Raw genomic sequence first — 9,339 nt, 5'->3', positions numbered from 1 at the left:
GGTGATATTGTAAGCAAACCGTGGGCTTCCCTTCCACACTCACAAAGGGGACGTATCTTAATAAGTACCATCTCATCGCGGGCTACTAGACTAATAGGTAGCTGAATCAAATCATTATTATTTTACCGTGAGTGCGTGTGTATGGGGGATGGGTGTGTGGGGGCATGTGCGTCATGATGCACGTGCGGAGTTCAGAGGACAATTTTGCAGAGTCACTTCTCTCCCTCCACCTTTAAGTGGGTTCCAGGATAAAACTCGGGCAGTAAGGCTTGCAGAGTCTGGGGTTTAAGTGCCCTTGCTCCCTTGTCCATCACGCAGCAGGTCCGTGGCATGCCATGGTTGCCAACAGCAGTCACCGGGTTGCTAACGCATGCTGTGTTAGCCACTCTTCCCTCTGTGTACTTCCTGGGGGCGGGGGTGGGTCATCTCCTGAACAGATGGCACACACTCAACCTTTGCCACCAGATCCCCTTTAGTCCCAGCCCACGGGGTAAGTCTTAGTCAGGCCACATTTTCCCTCTAAGGTAGAACGAAACTCAACCAACAGTGGCCCTGAGGCAGAAGACTCAGGCGACAGCAGTATGGGTCTTGGCTGGGGAGGCAGACAGGGATATAGCTGTGTCGGGTGCTAATTTATAGCTCACACACACACACACACACACACCCAGACTGAGGCAACCTCGAGCTAAAGCAAATGATGCAGCCGAAAGTCCGTGCCGGCCTCACAGCCGTGACCAGCAGGCGGTACCCACCCCAGGAAGCGCTACAATGGAGAGGCAGCTCATAGCTGAGGAACAGAGAGTTCAGACATCCGTGGGTTCAGTGGAATCTCAGTTAAGGAGATGGGTGAGATGTGAACCCCAGTCCATGCAGGTTGCCTTGAAGGCGGAGCCGGTAATGCACCGAAACGGAGACAGCAGATTTTACGGTAACTCTGGGGAACTGGTTGACAGGATCCCCACAGTGGATGGACTGTGTTATTAAGCAACAGGAACAGACTGGACATTTTTCTTCTCCTAATGAAACTGAGATTTTTTTTTTACCCTCAAGGGGGAAAAAAAGGTAACTACAAACAACACAAGATGTTACCCTGAAAGCACACCCCTCTTCCCACCCTGAGAACGACATGTCTCAGGATCGAGACAGTACCCCCTACCTGGGGATGGCGGCCGTACAGATAGTGGAATGCCCAAGCATGGCATGTTGAATGTGTGACCGGCAGGCATGCCCACTTCCCTGGGAAGTGCTGTTACTGGAGGGTGAGCCATAGATCCCAGCCTAGCAGAGCTCTGGCTGAGAAAAATCCGGTTTTATAACCAGAAGGGATGCATGCACGGCAGTTTTTGTTCCCTTCAGTTAAGAAGGTCTTTTGCCCCACAAAACAGAACGGAGACATTCATGCGAGGGCCTCAAAGCCAAAGGGCAGGCATAAGGTTCTTAGAAGGCACTCCCTGCCGACCTCCATCAGACCAGACCGTCTAAGTTGATCGTCGGTTGCTGTGTACACTGAAAACTTCTCAACTCTGGAATTCTGGAAAATTGCAGAATGAGGTGTCAGAAAAGGGAAATGTCTCAATGATCATGTGCCTGTAAATGACACTTGGAAAAGCTTTCAAAAATATATATTTAAAAATATTTTTATTTATTTATTTTTGGCTGCTTCTGAGCAACTGGGTCTGTGTTGGGCGGTTCCTTGGAGCCACTGATGTCAAGTTTGAGAGTCCAGAGGACAGATAAGAAACACACCTGCCCATACATCCCACACCACCAGGCAAACCCAAAGAGTCTCTCTTCTAACATCCTGCTCAAGTGAAGGAGCTAAGCTGCTTTCAGTCCCACATGGATTCGGATGAGTTCTTCATCTGGGGAAGACTTGGGGAGCATTTCACTATCCCCTGGTCTTTAGGAGAATTTCAAAGTCCTGCTGACCAGAACTTGCATGACTATCTCCTGCGTCTTTTTTGTTTGTTTGTTTGTTTGTTTGTTTTTCGAGACAGGGTTTCTCTATATTGTTTTGGAGGCTGTCCTAGAACTCCCTTTGTAGACCAGGCTGGCCTGGAACTCACAGAGATCTGCCTGCCTCTGCCTCCCAAGTGCTGGGATTAAAGGCGTGCACCACCAACACCCGGCTTCTCCTGTGTCTTATGGTGCCTTTTGTCCCCAGGAAAGACAAGCCACTAACTGAGGAAAACATTCCACTTTGACACTATGTAACATTTCTTTGCTCCTCAGATAGGCAACACTTTGTAAACTGTGAAGTCCTGGATTCCAGGGTAAATAAAACAGCACAAGTCAAAATCTTGGGGTTAAACAAGATTGTCTTACTGTCAGTTCAATAAGCATAGAAATGAAAACAGATTTGGCCGACATGCTGCACATTGAGCTGATGTCACGTTCATTATTTAGTTTTATCTTCTCATCAATACTGTTGTGTAGGATTTAATAGCCCTCCTTTTTTTTCCATGTGAATAAACACGTCTCTCTGAGGACCAGAAGCATTTGTCCAAGTTCATCATCCACCCAGGGACAGATTTAGAAGGATCCCAGCTGGAAACTGTGCTCTAAGCCCTGTTTTTTCCATTACAGATGTCTAAGCAATAATTTAATTGAAGTGACAGCAGAGAGGAAAATTTGAATGTACCAATAACTTCATTTTCCTGGCTTCTCTTAAAAAGCGGGAGCATAATTTGAACAAGAAATCATATTTTAGAAAACATGAACGTCTAAAAATGTTTTCCTCTTGCCAGGCAACAGACTTACAGTCTCTTTCTCAATTAGGCTTCTCTGCTTTCCCTGCTAGACCCCACCCCCACCCCCATTCCCTAATGTATTTAAGATCTTACAACCATGTGTCCTGAAACGTAGGAAGGCTGGGCAGGGTCGCCTTTGCATGCCTCTTGGAAACATAACAGCATGCATTTTGCCGTCGCCAACTAGAACGAGTTTTCCATGAGCAGCTCCCTCCAGACTCCACCAGGCTCGCTTATCTGTGGCCGTTCAGATTCAGGACCTTCTGATCCCTCGTCTAGGCCCATTTCCTCTTTCTTTAAGCACTGAGCAGTTCTGAGTCTTGGTTGGCATGGGGGAGGCATAAAGCTCTACTTGGTACCGGTTTCAAGTTTGATAAAGTAAATAATGACACAGGAAATGCAAACCATTAAGAGTTTATTTTATTACTCACTTGAGGAATGCCTCTCCTTCCGGTCCAAATACAGCCTCTTTATAGGGCTTTGAATTAGAAGTCGTAATTGAAGCCACTATTTCTGAAATCTCGGCAGAGGGCCTCCATCAGAGTTACACCAAATGCTTTGGGGCTACATCTGCCACTCCAGCCTGGGACCCTGATGGGAGGCAGACTGTGTTCAGGGAAAGGTGATGCCTGAAGCAGAATAGTAAGAGGCTATTTTTCTGCCCTTGAGGGTAAAATGACTTAATTCACTCTCAAACAGCGTTACAGCCATGTTATGACTATCCTGAGGCCCTCAATTTCTGTCAGGCAAACGATTGACTAATGAGCAAAAAGACACATCATTCTGAACCCTCCGAGAAGCGCCTCTGAGGCAGGAAAGCAGGAGCTTAAATACGTATTTCACCTGACAATCAGAAGTGTTCAGGAACCTGGATGAGTTTGGCATCTTATAGATCTGTTACTACTAAATTCACTTGCATTTTAAAGTTATTCACTTATTTCATGAGCAAAGGAGCCCACAGCTCTCTGGAATCTTAGGCCATCTTCGTCATCTGACCTGACTCCTGGAAGGACCAGCAACACAACCTCTTAATGCCATATAATGCATTTACAAATGGTCTCTGTAGCTGTTTATGAGAGAAGTGTCAGATGTGAACCCTGTAAACTTAACATTGTGATGCCACTTTCCCTACGTGGCTTTGATTTAAATCCTGAAGCCAGGTGGGCAGGAGAGGGAGGGAGCAGCAGTCTTCCATAAGCCATCTGGGTACTGTCATGGGGACCATGTCAGCTTGCACTGCTGTCACTCAGCTCACCTGGCTGTCTAGTCTGGGCTCAGGCTGTGTTCCCCTAGCAAAGCTGCTATTGTATCTCACTTGGTTAATGCTGTGTTCCCCTAGAAAACTGTTACTGTTACCTCACTTAAAGCTGTGTTTCCCTAGCAAACTCCTACTGTATCTCACTTAATGTTGTGTTCCCCTAGAAAACTGTTACTGTTATTTCACTTAAGGCTGTGTTTTGTAGAAAACTGCTACTGTATCTTACTTAATGCTGTGTTCCCCTAGCAAAGCCACTACATCTCACTTAGTTAATGCAACCAGTGACTTTCCACTTACTCTTTTTTAAATTATGCCCCAGAAGGTCATGGGAGACTGACCACAGAAAACAGCATGGGGATACAGCCATGAGCAATGCCCAGTCATTCTCTACATTCTAGAGCAGAGGATATGGGGTGCTGGAAATGACCATACAAAGGACATATCTTCAGACCTAACAAGTGTGGCTTAGTCATACCCCAGAGGCACAGCAGGCTACACCTTTAGTGGAGGGCACTTGCTTTCATGAGTTCCTAAGGGAAAGGTTCTGTGCTCAGGGACCTTGTAGCTAAGGGCTGGCTGTTCTCTCCTGTCTATTGTGGATGCAGCTCTTTAGAGTTTAAAATTGTAGGTGACAGCCTCATATCCAATGTAATATTTAAAGTAAATCGGCTGACTTGACGTTAAGGAAATAGACATCTGGTAGCTATTTCAGTTGGTCATTATCAACACACTTCAGTAAAAACTTAGTTTTGCTATTCAATGTGGTAACTATTAAACACAAATGGGGTATTTGAAATTGCCTATAGGTCCTGGAGAGACATCTCAGAGGTTAATAGTACTGGCTGCTCTTGCCCATGACCAGGGTTCAGTTCCCAGCACCCACACAGTGGCTCACAACCTTCTGTAACTCTAGTCTCAGGGATCTGATGCCCTCTTCTGGCTTCATCAGGCACTGCATGCATACGGTATAGAGACATACACACAGGCAAAGCATCCATAAGCATAAAATAAAAATTTAACAAAATTAATGAATCCACTTCAATTAATTACAATGACATTGAGTCAAATATTTTGCGTCTTGGTCTCATTAGACTCACTTCCACCATCCCATAGGCACTCAGTTAGTGAATGAGCATGCTGCATGTAGATGGTCTAGTCCATCACTCCTGCCCATCGTAGACAACACAGGGGCCCTGTAGACGCACACCCTGCCAGCCTGTGGGAGGTCAGAACTATCCAGCTGAAGAAATAAATCATGGAAGATGAGGTCCTATTGGGGCAAGCAGCAGGTGGCACTTGTCAAGGTTGTCCACAAGTGCCACTGACCCCCAGGCCTGGATGGTCCTTAGCAGGAAAGCAGTACCTGTGCCGACCAGCACCGCGCCACAACCTGAAGTCCGTGGGCAGAAGGGAAAGGGGCGGGGGAAAATTTGGAAGCCTCAGCACAATGCTGAGATGACCTCAGATTCTCAAGGAATGTTGTGCTGGTTTCTCGTTCCCATTAAAACAAACAGCCTCGGACTTTTCCGGTTTAAAACAACACATTTGTTATCTCGCAGTCGCACAGGTCAGAAGTCTTGCTGGGCTGAGACGAAGCGTGGGATGGGCCCTGTTCCTTCTGCAGGCTCTGCTTTCCTTGCTTTGCTCCGGTCTGTAGACTCTTACCCCGTCCTCTCAGCACACGGCAGGTCCACGCTCACCAACCGGCTCCCACCATCAAATCTCCTACACAGCCTCCCTGTGTCCTCCGAGGTCCGCCGACATCTAGGATGAAAAGCCTAATTGTGTCTCTTTAGCCTTGCGTGGTAGCATCACTGGTTTGGGGGTTAGAGAGTGGACCCTGTGGGGCATTAATATCCCTAACACAATTTAATGACACCAAGAGTCTACTTGCAGGCTAGTGACCTTGCAGGCTTAAAACTTAGAGGTTGCTGAAGTTTTAGATCTAGAAATTATTTATAAATACACAGGCCACAAAGTGTACATACAATAGATAGCTTTGGTTATGCATAGGCTAAGCAGACAAAAAAGTGGAGTATGCAGCTAAGAAACATTCTTTTTGGTGGCCTCTCCTCCTCCTCCTCCGTCAGGATGTCTGCGGGAGGAGGCAGAACACTGGATGAGTCTGTCGAGGATGCTGCTAGCAGGTTCAGATGGTCCTCCGTGAAGGCCAAGAACTACAGGCATGAGGACGAACATTTCTTTCAACTTACTGGAGCAGAATTACCCCTCTTCCTCCCTTAGTATCCCCCATGTTCCCTTTGGCAATAATTCATTTCAGTTTCTTGGCTAAGTTTGCCATCTACTTATTAATCTTTATTTTCCCATCAAAATAGTTACTCTCTGACAATTCATACATGTACACGATGAAATATGATTATGGCCATCCTCATTTCCCCTCTAGTTCTCCCCAATATCCCCCCAAACACCCCTACATATGCTTCAACATTCCTATATCATACCCCCCGCATTTTCCACACATCTCCCCCACATTCCCCACATCCCTCCACAACCCCCCAACACATCCCCCTCACATCGTCCCCTTCCAATTTCATGACCTCTTCCTCTTTGTTGTTGTTGTTAATAGCTCACAGCATGCAATTAGCATTCTCTGCATGTGTGTGGGTCAGCCCACTGCAGCTTGCATAACCTGCCAATAGCCACAAGCCCAAAAGCCACGATTACCGACTGCTAGTGTTTGCATGGTGAAGTGTAAGACTTGGAGAGTCTATCCCCGCTCTGCAAGAATCTGAGCTGGCTCCACCTTGTATAGGTCTTGTGTAACCACGGCCGGCCGATGTGAGTTCATAAGTTCCGCGGCCACACCATGTGCAGGAGACAGCATTCAACAGGACCTCTCATCCCCTCGCTCTGCATTCCACCCCAACTTATCTGGAGTCCCCTGAGCCTTGGCAGAGGAGTCCCCCATAGGGCTGGACACTCACAGTCACTTGTTCTCAGTACTCTGGCTAGCTGTGCATCTCTGTGTTGACTGCTGCCTACAGCAAATAAGAACTTCTCTGAGCATGGCTGAGAGCAATTCAGGGCTTCGGGGATTAACAGGTGGTTTAGAAGGTCCTGTGACAATATGACCCTCCAGCAAAGTAACAGCAGGAGCTGTCCTGGGGCCCATGACCTCTCTACCCATGAATTTTTAAACAGGTTTACAGGAGCATACATAAAATATATTCCTTCTTGTGGACCGGGCTTCAAAGACCATCAGAAAGTGCCAGGCTGCTACGGAACAGTGCTACACCACCGGGAACATCTTCTGATCATGTCTTTTGTCGTTCAATTATTTGAGTTCTGAGACCTCAAGGATATTTATAATCTCATATCCACCTTACAGATTTATTTACTAATTTTAATTTTGCCTAATTTCTGAAATGAGACACTTGATTGCACTGGTTTATGTAAAATGCAAAATGATTTACTTTGGGTTGAAAGAAGAAAGACATCAGGAAAAACTTCAAAGAGCAAGGGAAGGTGGCTTAGCACCATGTGTATTAATACAAAAAAAAGTTTGAGTAGGTTGAAGAAATGACCCAAATCTGGCCACACCTGCAATTAGCAAGATATTTAAGATGGAAAACGGTAAGTACATGTGGAGAAAAGCTTGTTATTTTTGTTGCTAATAAGTAACAGGCCATCATAAGTATGATGCAATAGCCAATATCCTCACTAATTGCCTACCCTCAGACATTGGAATGCCTAAGCTTTTTTTTTCTTCAAATATTTACCCTTTATTTCATTTCTTATATTCTCTGAAGTAAAATTTGATTAAAAATGACTCTACGGAGAGTTGATAAAATGAAGTCTGGTCTAGGCACTGTTGTTACCTTCTTTGAGGCAGAAGTCAGCTTAGAACACTGAGAACAAATGGTCCCTGGTTCTTTGATTCATTCTTCTCATTTTTTTCTCATCATTGGACCTTTGAGCAAAAATTAATCACATCAGCTTGATATTGGCTCATCAACCAAGTAATCGATATTTCGTGTTATCCACTTGGCCGAAAGTTGAGCCCCTCAAGTATGACTAGAGTCTCGTTACCTCTGCTAGTAAGAAGGTAGGAGCAGTCACCACCAGCACAAGTCTTTGAAACACAACCAGAAATCTTCTCCAGGTCACAGGAAACTGTCCTACAACTGACAAAAGCAGCTGTCGGGTTTGGCACAGCCCAGGAGAGCCGCTCTGCCACATGTCCCTTGTCGCTGTCAAGACAGACTGCATCAACCAACACACTTGTCTCTTGATTATGCTGCAGTCAGTGGATGCTGCAGACATTGCATTGGAGATGTGCAATCAACTACAAGAGAAATACCCTGAGCAGGGCACACCCCAAATATTCCTGCAGAGCCTAGAAACCCCAGCACTTCACATTCTGTGAGCATTTAGGGACGAGGTCATATCCAGGGGAATAAATCTGTATTTCATTTCATTTCTGCCCCTCCTCCTCTCCCTCCTCCTCTTCCTTTCTTTCCATTCTCCCCACTTCCTGTTTCTCCCTTCTTTCCCCTCCCTCCCCCGTCATACCGTCCTCTGGCTTTCTGTTCTCACCGTCTTCATCTTTTCCTCTTGCGTGGCACAATGACGAAGCGTTTCTGAAGTTCTGAAAAGCAAGAGGCAATATCAAATGGCTGTCAAAGGAGTTATTTATTTATGTGTGTGTGAGTGCTTGCCTGCATGCAGGTCTGTTCACTGTGCACACGTTGAGCCTGTGTAGGGCAGACAAGGACATTGGTCCCCTGCAACCGGAGTTACAAGTGGGCACGAGTCAGCACACAGCTGCTGGAAGCAGACTCTGCGTCCCATGGCATAGCAGTAAGTGCTCCTTAAGCACTGAGCAATCTTTCCAGCCCTCGGAGAGATGTGATAGGGTGTGACCTTCTGTATGCTACAAACATATGCTTCTCTTATTGGTTGATGAATAAATGCTGATTGGCCATTAGCCAGGCAGGAAATATAGGTGAGGCTACCAGACTAGGGGAAGGCTAGGAAGAGATAGACAGAGAATGAGCCACCGGAGAGACTCCATGTAGATACAGGGAAGATGGGACGCCTGGGCATTCTCTGATAAGCCAAGACTACATGGAGATAGTTATACTGCTAGAAATGGGTTTATAATTTAGCCAGTTAGAAGCCTGAGCCTTTGGCCATACAGTTTATAATTAATGTAAGTCTCTGTGTTTTTATTTGGTACTAAGAGTCTGCGGGACCAGGTGAGATGGTTTTAAAATAAGACCTCAGGGTACCCAAGTGTGGTATTGGACACTGTTGTATGTGTCATCCACACATGTTTCCTCTCCTATCTTAGCATATACATCATGAAGT

The 9,339-nt window shown here is 46.1% G+C and overlaps 1 long non-coding RNA gene across 1 annotated transcript; it reads right to left on the bottom strand.

The window, feature by feature from the left end:
• Nucleotides 1-2,848: 2,848 nt before the first annotated feature.
• Nucleotides 2,849-8,987, bottom strand: LOC121143701. Its single transcript, XR_005881021.1, has 4 exons — nucleotides 8,542-8,987; nucleotides 8,059-8,153; nucleotides 7,848-7,939; nucleotides 2,849-5,772 (listed from the first exon to the last, which is right to left on the bottom strand). It is a non-coding gene; the product is annotated as an uncharacterized LOC121143701 (long non-coding RNA).
• Nucleotides 8,988-9,339: the final 352 nt, after the last annotated feature.

The sequence above is a fragment of the Mesocricetus auratus genome, unplaced genomic scaffold (assembly GCF_017639785.1).
Source record: "Mesocricetus auratus isolate SY011 unplaced genomic scaffold, BCM_Maur_2.0 Super-Scaffold_100013, whole genome shotgun sequence".
NCBI lineage: Eukaryota > Metazoa > Chordata > Mammalia > Rodentia > Cricetidae > Mesocricetus > Mesocricetus auratus.
The sequence above is the reverse complement of the archived record's forward strand: the minus strand, read 5'-3'. Positions and strand labels throughout refer to the sequence as shown.